Genomic DNA, 12,353 nt, shown 5'->3' on the forward strand with positions numbered 1-12,353 from the left:
ATCTGAGATTTCAGCCCGTTCTGCGTTAAGGTTAGTCACAGCCTCCTGAGTGGGGAGCCCTCTGGGAAGAGAGGGACCAAGCAAAGGCAGGCGCCTAGAAAGTGCCCCTCTGCGGCTTTCCCTTCACATAGAAACCGCCACATGCGACCACGAAGTGTCATCTCCATTAATAATTCACCGAAATATCTTGATTCATCAAGTCCATGAACTTCCTGGGAAGTGTGGGAAAAGACCAGCGGGGCATCTCAGATATCGAGAGAAGGACTTACGACCAGCTCGGAGGATGAGAAGCCGCACAGCACAAACACACAGCTCCCAACAGCGGAGCGCGCCTCTGCCTCCTCTTATTCCCCCTCCCCCGATTTTATTCCGCTTTAGCTATCGCTACCAAGCGATTGGGAAGAAGCTGGCTGCTCTCCACCTCAAGCGCGGAGCTGCTCTCGGGGGGGAAGGGGGGCTCCCTGGCACAACCCACCCCCTCTGCCCTCCCACCGCATTCAGTTGCAAATCCCTGCCCGCCCGGAGGAATCGGCTCCGCGCCCGCTCCGCGCCCCCCCGGCCCCAGTGCGGCAGCTCCGGCGGCCCCGGCAGCCGCAGCGCCGGCGCCAGGGGTGCGGGTGCGCGTATGTGCGGGTGTGTGTGCGCGCCTGCCAGGGAGCCAAGCCGAGAGGGAGGAGTTTGGCTTTTTTTTTTTTTTTTCCCTCCCCCTCCTCCTTTTTTTTTTTTTTTTTTTTTTTTTTTTTTTTTTTATTAATCAGGAGCAGTGAATGGAAACCAATCAGATAGAGAGCCCCCTCGGCTCGGGCTGCCTGCATGCCGGAGTTAAAAAGTGCTGCTGGCCGAGCGGGAGCCCTAGTGCGAGGCGGGGAGGCTGAGCGGCGGGAGAAGGGGCCGGGGAGCTGCGCTGCCGCGCCGCCGACCCGGGCGAGGCTCGGCCGCGTCGTCCCTGCGTGCCGGTAAGGAGATGCGGCTCTGCACCTCTGGAGGGGCAAGTTGTAGCTCTCACCAGCCAGCCGCCTTCTGCTTTTCCCCCCCCACCTTTCTTTCGTATTCTTTCTGCCGTGCTTATTGGGAATGCTAATTAAGGGGGGGGGGGGGGGGTGCGGACGGAGGAGGGGGACAGCACTTATTTTGCAAAGTTGGCAGCTGTCTTGCGGAGGGGTCTGTCCCCGCCGCCGCGCCGGGGTGACCCCCTCTGGGGCTCCGCGCCCTGCCCGACGCTCAGGGGCGTGTGGGGACCACGTTTGCTGGCGTTGTAAGTCAGGCGAAAGGATGCAGCGTTGTCCTGGGGACTGTCATCGCCAGCAAGACACTTCGGGCGAGGAGAGGTGGTGAGAGCGGGAGAAGGGTCGTGTGTGCTTGGAAGAGAATAACAGTAATAATTAATAATAACAACAGCAAAAGGATTAATAGCTAGAAAGTAATATTTTTTAAAGTCTGTCTCAGTTTCTTGATACTGCCGAGTTGCTGTGAAATGAATACAGGGCAAAACCCTTCGGATCATGAGCGAAATCCGAGGCAAAGTGCAGAACTGAATGTAGAGCACAGTTGAAATGAGGCGCTCCCTCAGTGAAAAGAAGGGGGCAGAGCGAGCAGATCTGGGGACGTTACAGGAATTGACAAATGTGAAGTCTTTTATTTGATAAAAGAACGGGTTGGGGAGTACTGGAGGAGGTGGAAGTAAGAGGGTAGGCGTATAGGCATTTTTACAGGAAAGAAGTTGGGTAATTGCAGAAAGCATCACTGAATTTGGTGATGTAGTAAATGTTTCTAAGGAGCTGGTAACATACTTTCTGTGTCAGCTAGGTTGAGCTATTTATGTATTCATATGTATGTAACACTACTTACATGCACACACAGGGAAAACAGTTTGCTTACTACATCTGTGTATTCTTATGCAAAAGGTTGAGTCAAGAGATAAGCAATGGCAGTAGAGGTCAGTGGCTGTGGAAAGGAGTCCTGTCACTGCTGCAATAAAATACATATTTTACGGAGAGTTAAATGCAGTACTTTTTAAGTGCAAGTGGATAGTCACCTAAGTAACTCCTGATGACATTCAAGGTTCGGGAAGTTTAACGACCGAAATTACTGCCAGCACGATGGCACAGCCACTACTTTTATACAAATCGAGAAGATAGGGCACCTTTTTCCTTTTACTTGTGTGTGGTGGGGGATTTTAAAGTTCTGTTTGCAGTGCATGAGAGATTGAATAGCACAAATTGCTTACAGAGTGTAAGGTCAGGCCTTTCTCCAAATTTACTGTTCTTCTAGCACAGCTGGAATAGAGAGTACAGTTCTTGTCTATTCAAAAATCTCTGAGGCTGGAATGCACATCCTACATGTGTACCTCATGAGCTACATGCATGAACATTAGCGCAAGGAGAACATTACAATCAAGAGCAAGGTTATTTCCATTCCCTTTTGTCACAGGACCGTGTGTAGTAGCATTCTGGAAATGACATAATTCCAAGGGAATAAAATTGCTTGATCGTGCAGACCTCTTTGGTTTTAATCAAAATAGACATAGCTCTCCCAGTCAAGATAAAGGCTTATCTCCTGTATTTGCTGGGCTGAAATCTCTATTATGCAGACAGTTCTTTGCAAAAGTACTTAAAACATTCCATAAAACTGATTAACATCTGTTCCTGAGCAATATAATGCTATGGGTAATGGTGCATCCCTATTCATTTCTTTTTTTCTAATTTCTGTTTAAAGGCAATAAGTTTGCATGTCACAGGAGAGACGGGTAGGGCTCGAAGGCTTGTGATCAAGATTAAGTAGATTCCTTTATCATGGATATATACAGTTTTAAAGGCCTGGCAGCAATGACACAATTGGATAGCTCCTTTAAAGAGCCCAAACATGCTAATAAAGACTGAAATCCTGAATCTCTTTTCCCTCTCCTCTCAGATATTATCTGACACAGCACCAGTAAATATATAATCTCGTATGCTTCTGCTGCACCATAATCTTTCTGGACATATTTCTAGTGGTTTGCAGTTGACTTCTGAGCTGGGGGAGGGAAGAGGAAAGCAGCCAGTCTTTTCAGAATAACGTAATCAGAGCAGCAATACTTTTTTTTGCCTTTTTTTTTTTTTTTTCCCAGGGAAAATGGCATTGATTCAGTCCTGTTGTAGCCCTCTGCAATTATCCTTTGCAGTCATTTAAGTAACTGGGGTCCCCGTAGGGACTTATTAGTCCCTCTAGGTATTTTAGTTTTCACACCAGTTCACAGCTCTTGCATATCTCCATGCCAGCGCTGTAAAGATTACATTTATAGACACGGTCATCATTCTCTAACCAAGTTGTTCAGCTAGAAATGTGCATCTTAACTTCTGACTCTTCTCTCCCTCCTTCCCTCCCTTCTTCCTTTGCACAGCTCTTCCATGCAAACAGTAACCTGCCGCTCTTCCATAAAGTTTGCATTTTGCCATCTGCTGTTTCAATAATATTTAGTTGAGAGACTTCCTTCAAAGCAAAACATACACGTGTTAAAAAAATGTGTTTTTTTTTTCCCCCCCTGCTTTCTGCAGAAGATCTCAAAACTAATGTGAACTTGATAGAAGTTAGGACTGTGTCTGTGCTCTCACCAGCTGAGATCATTCTCTAAATGAGCAGCCCTCTTCTCAAGGGCACATTGAGTTCCTCTGGGCAGGAGCCTCCTTCCAGATCGCTGTCCCCTCAAGTGTGCTACATCATTTTTGCTTTGACTGAAGAAGTTTTCAGCACACTGATATGCTGCTTATTAATAGAATCCTGCAGTATTTTGGGGTTTGGAAGGAATCACTGCTGGTTTTTCTAGTGGATGCTTGTGTGCTGTGTCAAGCAACATATCTGTAGTTAAATGAAATGATGGTCTCTGTCTCATGTTTAACTGAACTTTTCAGTGTGTCACCTGCCCTTTGTTGACTACTTTTAAATTGTGCTACCTTTCTAGTACAATCTTGCACCATTATGGCTCAAGATGTGCAGGAAATTACTTATGGATCTCCTTGGAAATGGTGGCTAATTACTAAAATGAAAGGTAGCTGAAATCTATAAAAAAGAGTGGGTAGAATGCATTTGAAGCAGCAGGCCCCACTGTGATGGTGCCTCATCTTACATAATGGTTACAATTCCTCTAGTGGCTCTGCTGCAATTATACCAGAATGAAGTCGAATTGGTTTTCAGTATCTTTTGATTATCATAAGCATGCGGGAAAGGCTTTGCCTTGGAAGCTGGGTGTTAGGGAGACTTCTCCATTAACCCCTTGAAGACCTAGTAAGCTGCAGTAACTGTTCATGTGTCTTCAAATGCTTTGCATCGTTTGCGGTTTACTCCTTTTTTTAATTTTTCTTTTTCCTATATAATTTCTTGGGTTCATAGCTCTTAGAAGCAGGGCTGATAAACTCAGTTGTGGTTATCCTGACTGACATGGTGGGGCCAAATTCAGGATCTTTTCAATGTAAATCTTTAAAATGAGTCCTCCATCCTGTGCACAAAGTGAAGAGTTCTGTGGCACACAGAGTGAATCTCTTCTGCTGGCTTTATGTAGGATTCAGTTTGCCATATAAACATCATTCTCAAGTTTAAATGTGTTCTGGTTGAGATAAAAATCCAGTAGCAGGTTTGCTCATGCTGCATGCTTAGTCATGGCAGACCTTTCCAAGGGGTCTGAAAAAAACTATGCTGTGTGAGGAAAAAGGTATGGCATCTTGCCTTGTTTCATTTGGGATGGGGAGAAATGAGATGTAACATGAACATTTAGTATTAAATGCAGCTTTTAGTTGTCTTTATTGCTTAAGAAAAGCTACTGGACAGATTATTAGTCTCTGTTTTAAAATCACCCTTGAAGAATGCATAATTAATACAAAACATCAGCAGAAAAAGTCATCCTCTCTGAGTTGTGCTGAGTGTTGCTGCAGTGGAATTAGGTGAGGAAAGTGCTGGATAAAAACATTTTGAAGCTTTGAGTGTGAGTACTTCATATCCAGTTGGGCTTTCTATGCCGTAAATCTCAGCCTAAGAACCACTTTTTGGTTTTTCCCCAGTGACTGGCTGTAAGTCCACCCAGGCTTAGGTTCCTGAGCTTCCCTAGAGCACTGCTGTGTGTCCTAATCCTGATCACCCCATTTCAGGCAGGCTTATCCCCCTTTGTACCCATGACCATCTCCTTATTCCAGGTGGGGCTGGTTGCCACCATTGTCTTTCACTTAATTTATTTTCCTAATTGTGCATTTGGCACTGAATGGCCCAAACAAAGACTGTAAATATTTGAGTTTATGCTTTTGTTTGTTTGTTAGCAAGAGCATTCCCAGAAGAAAATAGGATGACTGAATTTCAGGAGTGTTTATAGAGTGGTGTGAATTAATGTTACCAGTTGGTACATCCAGTCTCCTGGAGCTGACTGCTCCTTGAGTATTTTTCTCTCTCAAAACAAACCAGAAAGGATAGTTTCCTCTGCAGCGGCAACCCTCTGAGCAGCAGTGAGGATCAATGCTGATGGGGAGAGGTGAGGGGAGACTGTGAGCCCTGTCAGGATGGAAAAGGCTCAATTGGCATGGTGTCCTGCCTGAGTTAGGATGCTGGACCTCCAAAAAGAGTCTTTAAGCAAAGAAATGATTGCTTAACTGTGATGGTGCCAGAGCACTTGATAGCACCATGCTGAAACATCCAAGACAGAGCGATCTTTCTTCACACCCAGCCACAAGACACCCTCTCCATACCCTCCTCTGCACCAGGTGCACAGACAAAAAGTGCATATACATTTCCATCTGGTCTCATTCAAGAGCACTGCCAGCCTTGTTATGTTTTAAGTAACCTGTTCAATAAGGGCTTTATTCTGGCATTGTGGGCAAATATTTTATGGGTTAATTAGCCTGTCCTGTCAGGATATGTGTATATGTTTATATATAGTCAGAAAATGCTTAATTCTAGCCAGAATGTGACTATTAGATTTCATTTGCAGCATAAATACCCACTGTACCCCTCAGCTCTTCCCTAGTGACACACCGCAGTGCACAGAGGAGAGCACTTTATGAATGAGATCCGTCCTGTACTATCTGGGTACCGTAATTCCTCTCAGCTAAACTAATTTCATTATCGTGCTGCAATGTTTACAGCTGCCTCTGAGATAATAGGTAGTGTATCTTTCCAGCATTCCCACTTCTGCATCTAATCACAGAGCCAGAGCAGGAGGACCTAGGAGAAGGGTCAGCAGGAATTGAAAATTAGCACAAAAATTAAACACTAGTCAAGTTTCCCCAGGTACTGCAGGTTCGTGCCTGTCTGGTGGAAAGCAGAGCTGCCTGTTCCCTCATTGCAATTGTCAGCTAATAGCTTCTATAAGCACAAAGGCTGCTTAATCAACACGATCATTAGCATGTAGCTCTGCTTTGTTGTGAGGGTAACACCAAACTCAAAGAGAGTACTTGCCTCTGATGCTAACTCCGCTTAGCACTGAAGGTCACGGTGGTCCAGACTTGCTTGAGAGGCTGTGGAGTGGTGGCAGAACCACTTGTGCCTGTGGGCCGCAGCTGGCACTGCGGTACTGGGACCAGCCTTCCTACTGACCTCTCACTCCAGGGAAAACCCTCTCTCTTAGAAAGATGTGTTCTTCTCCCTCATCCTCTTAGATCCAATACCATAGCAAAAATAATTAAAAGCACGGTTGCTTTTAGTTTTGCCCTGAGGACTCAGGTGAAATCTGTTTCCTCACTGAATTGATTCGCTTTGAGTGCCTGTTGGTTTGTAACTTTAGGGTGTCATTAGCCTGGCAATCATTATTTGACAAAAGTATCCTCATGGACAAATAGGAAATGATACAGCTCATAGTAGTCAGCAAACCCCTCTCCCAAGAACCCACAGATACTCTGTGGACATTTGGGAGTCTCGCTTCAAGTAAGGGACAAGGTGAAGTTCATTGGCATGGCGCCTTCACTCAAAAGCTGTTCAAGTATTCCACAATTCCACATCTTCACCACTTGGCCCCTCTGTGAGGCTGGCCTGTATAATTGGCTGTGTTTTACAGCAGGGGAAGCGAATCACCGCGGAGGTGAGTGACTTGCCCAAGGTCACAGAAGGAGATCATAGCACAGCAGGGATGCTGAACCAGGCTCTTATAGCAAGTACAGCTTGCAGTCAACCCACCTGCCTCTCTCCTGCTCTCTTTAGTTGTTGTAGCTGATCAAAGAATGGATGAGGGGCGAAAAGTCAGATTTGGGTCTCTTCATCCAAAAGAAAGCCAATTATTTTTCTCAAGGACTCCTTGCATCTGCTTTGACACTCTCTCCCCAAAGGATTTTCTGGATGTTTTTTGCTTGCTTGTTCAGCCATGTTTTCTGTGGAGGGGAAGGGGGAAGCTAGGTAGCTCCAGAGCTGTCTGAGACAAGACTGAGTATCTTATTCCCAGGAGAAAGTAATCTGAGCTGTCCCCAAGCAAGGCGGCAATGACCTTACTCTCTGCATTGGCTGAGTTGGACTGGCCTCAGAGTTTCTTTACCCTTCCCTGCCTCATACATTCCCACCTACTTATGCCTGTGGGAGAGAAGGGGATAAAAAAAAAAAATCTCATAAAAGGCTGCCTATTCTGCATGCTGCTCCCTGTGGTTTGGGGCAGCCAGAGGTCATGCCACACTATCTCTTGTTCATGTTCATGCCTGCATGAATTCATTTCAAAGCACCCCTGCTTTGTAAACATCTAAGGAGTAGTATTCCTAGCACATAGATATGAAGGTGAGTCAAAGGGAAGTTACTTGAATAAGGACATGGTGTACACCAATAACCCTGACACGGGTATTGATCTTAGTGTAAATAAAATAGAGGGAGAAGTAGAAAAAGACTCATAAAAAAGACACATTAAATTTACAAGTTATGTGGCCAGTTTAGATCGAAGTAGTACCAGGTCCTGAGCTCTGTACCACCTACTATGACCTAATGCTTTTGGAGCTGGCCTGACAAACTGATCAAGCTCTACAAGAATTCAGGAGAACCTATTTCCTCACTTTCATAGTGTGGAGAGTGCCCTGGCAGATCACAGAGCAGGAATATATAGAGGTAGAATCTCTTTCAGGGAGCAAATTTCTTTTGTGAAATTGGTGCTCAATTTAGCTGTCAGGGCTGAAAGGGAAAAAGATGCAGAAGCAACTCTTAAGTCCACCAGCCGCATCCCTTTAAGCAATTCATGCTGTGCCAACCAGTTTTATAAAACCCTGTATTTCATCTAAACTCCATATAAGTCTAAATAATATGAATGCTCTTCTATGATGTTTTCCTCCTCACTGCTGATAATTACCAAGTTATTTCTGCCATAAACAAAGCATGTTCTTCTCTCTGACTTATACCTGGTCCCAGAGTTTATTTTTAAAAGTACCAATAAACTGCACTAAAGTCCACAAGCCTGATTGAATACTTAAGTGTCGTTCTGGATCAAGATGTCAGGCTTTGTAATAAAGTGTTTACAAATTTGTAATTATTTTCATGGTGACCACAACATGACCACCAAATGTTTGGATAATTTGTATCCCTAAATAATAGAAAATGGGGATGGAAAGAAAAATTGTTTAAGGAATAACCATCATTTCCCATTGATGCCACTTCAACAGTATAGCCCTGGATCATCTGTACAGTGTGGAGAAGGATTCTCTGCTGTCTGCTAGCTCCCATCAGCAGTTGCAGAGGGGATAGAGAGGACTGGACTGAGATTTTCACTTCCTGGCTGTTTCTGCTGGCATGTAATGGGAACATCCTTCCTTTGTGCAAGTGTCACTATGTGTTGCATCTCTAAAACCAATTCTTAGCTCAGATTCTTCCTCCTGGTGCTTGTGTCTCCGAGTCATCTGCACTTAAGAGGAAGCAGAGCATAAGCATCTGAAGAAAAAGCTGGCCCAGTGCATCATATTTATTAATATTTACAGCTATCAGCACAATTCTGCAGACAATCTAATCTCAGGCAGCTTTGAAATTCTGTGCTTTTCAGGACGATGTTTCCCATCAGAAACAGAAGTGTGCACTCTGACTTATAGGGAAGGATTTCTGTTCTCTTGGGGAAAAAAAGCAAACTCAATAAAACAACACAAAAATAGCCTCCCACTTTTCTCAGCACATAATTTATATTGCTATTAAATGAAATGTATTACCATATTGTAACATGTAAGGGACTCTTTTGCAGTATTTCTGAAGCAGCTCCTCATTAATCCACTGTAATTCATTTGTCAGATATCTCAAAGCTACTTGATATCGGAGTTACTTTAAAGTATGACAGAGTTTTCCTTAGCATCAGGTTGTAATTTCAACCAGGCTGGTAAATGGGAGGTCAGGGGCTGGTTGCTGCAAATCTAGAAGGTTAAAATAGGCTGCACATCCTTCTTCCCTGTTGCAATAACATCCTGAGTCCTGGATGAGCAAAAGTAAATACTGGAATTATTTAGGAAAAACAGTTTTCTTCCTCTTGGAATGGTCACTTAACATTGCGTGTTTTGTGTTTATTACAAAAGTATTTATATTTGTCAAGCTAGCATTAAAACCAGCCTTCATGTGTTGCAGACACCTCAGGCTCAGATTTAGTTTCGAGCCCTGACCCGAGCAAGTATCTGTTTCGTCTCGGAGGCTGTGGGTCTCTATGGACAGAGCTGCTGGAGCCGTGGCGGTGCCTGGGGGGTTGCAGTGTTAACAACAGATATCCTGACATGGGCAGGCAGGCATCCCAGCACTAGGAGCAGCCAGAAAACTTACTTCTGAAGGCTGAACTGAGCAAGGCAAGTGCAGAAACTAGCATGTATGAGCAACTGCAGCTTCAGTAAGTGTCTGACTGGGGCCAGCTTGGTGCAATCCAAAACACCAGAGGTCTTTTGTTAAGTCCCAGAATTAGTGTGCTTTGCTGCTGGTGATAGAACGTATCAGATTATGGCAGCAGCAGCAGTTTCCAGCTCTGGGAATGGTGGGGTCAGCATAAGTAGGAGATACTCAGCCAGATGGTGTTCAAGTCCTATTCTTCACTTGCTTCAAATGTGATTTGGTGGAGTGTTTGTTACTTTTGTATATACACTGCTGATGGTAGTGCAGGACTCATGCTTATTGCAGCTTTATTTCCAGAGTATGTTGCATTAGCGAGGACATGTTTTCAGATACCACCTGATTTTCCAAATTCTCCTTCCTTTACAGATTTCTCTTCTTCCATAGGAATGTTTCATGCTCATGTTCATCTGTTGTTTTTTAAAATAATAATTCTTTGCTCAGCTCTGTGCATATTCTAATCATAGAATGTTTTAGGTTAGAAAAGATCGCTAAGATCACCAAGTCCAAGAGTTAACCTAGCACTGTCAAGTCCATCACTAAACCATGTCTCTAGTGCCATGTTGCCTCAGGAAGGACAAGGCACACCAGGAAGCCAATAGTTCAGAAGACTTCAGTGTGTTGGAAGTAGGTGTTTGTCATCATGTAGTAGGGATAAATGATGCCTCCCTATCACAATGTTGGATTAGCTTGTTCTTGCAATTGCTGTTTTACCATAGGCTCCAAGCTGCCCAAAACAAAACAACTAAGGAGAATTCATCTGCAAACTGGGATAGGATAAATTATGACAGCATGTTCCAAGTTGGAAGGGATCCATAAGGATCTTCAAGTCCAGCTCTTAAGTGAATGGCCCATACAGGGATTGAACCTGCAACCGTGGCATTATTAACACCGTGCTCCAACCAAATAATTGAACTAAGCCATTAGAAATAAGTTGCTAATGTAAGCAAGATTAACTTGATGTGCTGCCTGAAATGAGATGTTAGAGATGATAGGCAAGAGAGAAAACTTTTCATTTAGATGGAAACAGGACTGATTAATTAAGCAGTAACGAACAGGGAACCTTGCCTAGAATTGATATGAGGCTTGCAGTGCTAATTTAACACAAAATACAGCTCCCAATTTGTTATTAAATTAAAATGGCTTTTAAAATTGTTTACTTTTTTTTTTCCTTTTCTGCTTCTGTGTGGCAAAATGATTATTCTGGCTAGTTAGAGAAACCAATCAGAGCAGCAGAAAGTGTGGGTTGAAAGAGGAAAGATTGTTCTGTTGTGTAATTAAGAAATATACACTAATATCCATGACATCATGAATAAGCACTTCAAAGTAGTAAGTATGCTCTGTATTGCATATTAAATGAAACAATTAGTATGCTAACAAGCTGCTCTGGACATACACTAAAAAGACATCACACTTCAGGAAATGACTGTTTCTTATTTTTCACTCTAAAGATCTGCTCACTTGACTGACAAATAGTATTAAGAAATAATGAGGAAGACACATTCTACCTTTTTCTCCTTTCCCCCTTTCTTGCAATTTTCAGAGCAGTTTTAACCTCAGAGACTTTGTGGTTACTCCATACAAAGGAACTTCTTCTGCCCCAATCAAATTATATGGTGGAAGTGTGCAATATTGTGTGTGATAGACAAATCCTATAGAACAAGAGGGAAAGCAACCTTGTAGCGACATTGCTTTTTTTAGTCTCAAACAAAATACACTCTTGACAGGAATGATTCCTTGTAATTTATTGTAGGATAGCTCAACAGTAGCAATTTGTCATGCGTAGTTATGTAATTTGATGGGTTCATTTCTTAAATGAATTATGGATTATGGATTACCTCTGTATATCAACAACAGAGCTGCATCTTTTATGTAAATATTCCCTCAACTTTTCCTTCCTCTTCCAATCCATTTTCCATCATACAGAGATGACTTTTTTCCATCTAATCTTTCAACTAATAAGGTGTTTAATAATTTAGCAACCTAAAAAATGAGCATATTTCAAAGGAGTTAGTATCAATGGTAGTGTAAGAGCCTCAGGCTACAAAAAAGTGGATGAGGTTACCAAAGTTTTAGAGTCAGGATCCCAACTGTCTTTCTGCTTCAGGCAGCTATTTTATTAAAGTTGGTATTAAACAACACTGCCTAAGGTCTGATTAACAATTTATGACTTCCTAAGAAGGATTAACAGAAGCCTATCATTTTTATATTTAAATCTTGATTTGCATCTAAGAGAAATCATACCCAGTTTTATATTTTCATTATTTATTATTTTTATTATTATTATTATTGCTGTCTCTCAAATGTTGCTTATGTGAATATTGAAGGCACCAATTTGTTGTGCTGATCTGTTGGTACTTCATCCCCTCACATGTGTCAGAGGGACAGCTTGCTTCTTGCATCCTGTGATGGGCTGGATCCTGCAAAAGTGATGGCTTTTTGTCTCACGCTGGGCACAGTTGCTCTTGACTGCCCCTGAAGTTAGGATAGAGGGTAATCTGCAGTTGGCAGTCAGGCTGAGACCTGCAAGACCAGGAGCTGAATGTCGTCCAGCTAACATTACTTTGGGGAGTAAAATCCAT

The 12,353-nt window shown here is 43.3% G+C and overlaps 1 protein-coding gene across 1 annotated transcript in view; it reads left to right on the forward strand.

Annotated features, from left to right (window-relative positions):
* The first annotated feature begins 778 nt into the window (after positions 1–778).
* LOC102114740 (cadherin-6) overlaps positions 779–12,353 on the forward strand; it is a 98,380-nt gene continuing 86,805 nt past the window's right edge. The window contains exon 1 of the mRNA XM_005526476.3: positions 779–956. The gene's annotated coding sequence lies outside the window, so the exon portion shown is untranslated. The remainder of the gene's footprint in view (positions 957–12,353) is intronic.

Source organism: Pseudopodoces humilis, chromosome 1 (genome assembly GCF_049639895.1).
Source record: "Pseudopodoces humilis isolate 2021_Gansu_Grassland_sample_001 chromosome 1, ASM4963989v1, whole genome shotgun sequence".
Lineage (NCBI taxonomy): Eukaryota > Metazoa > Chordata > Aves > Passeriformes > Paridae > Pseudopodoces > Pseudopodoces humilis.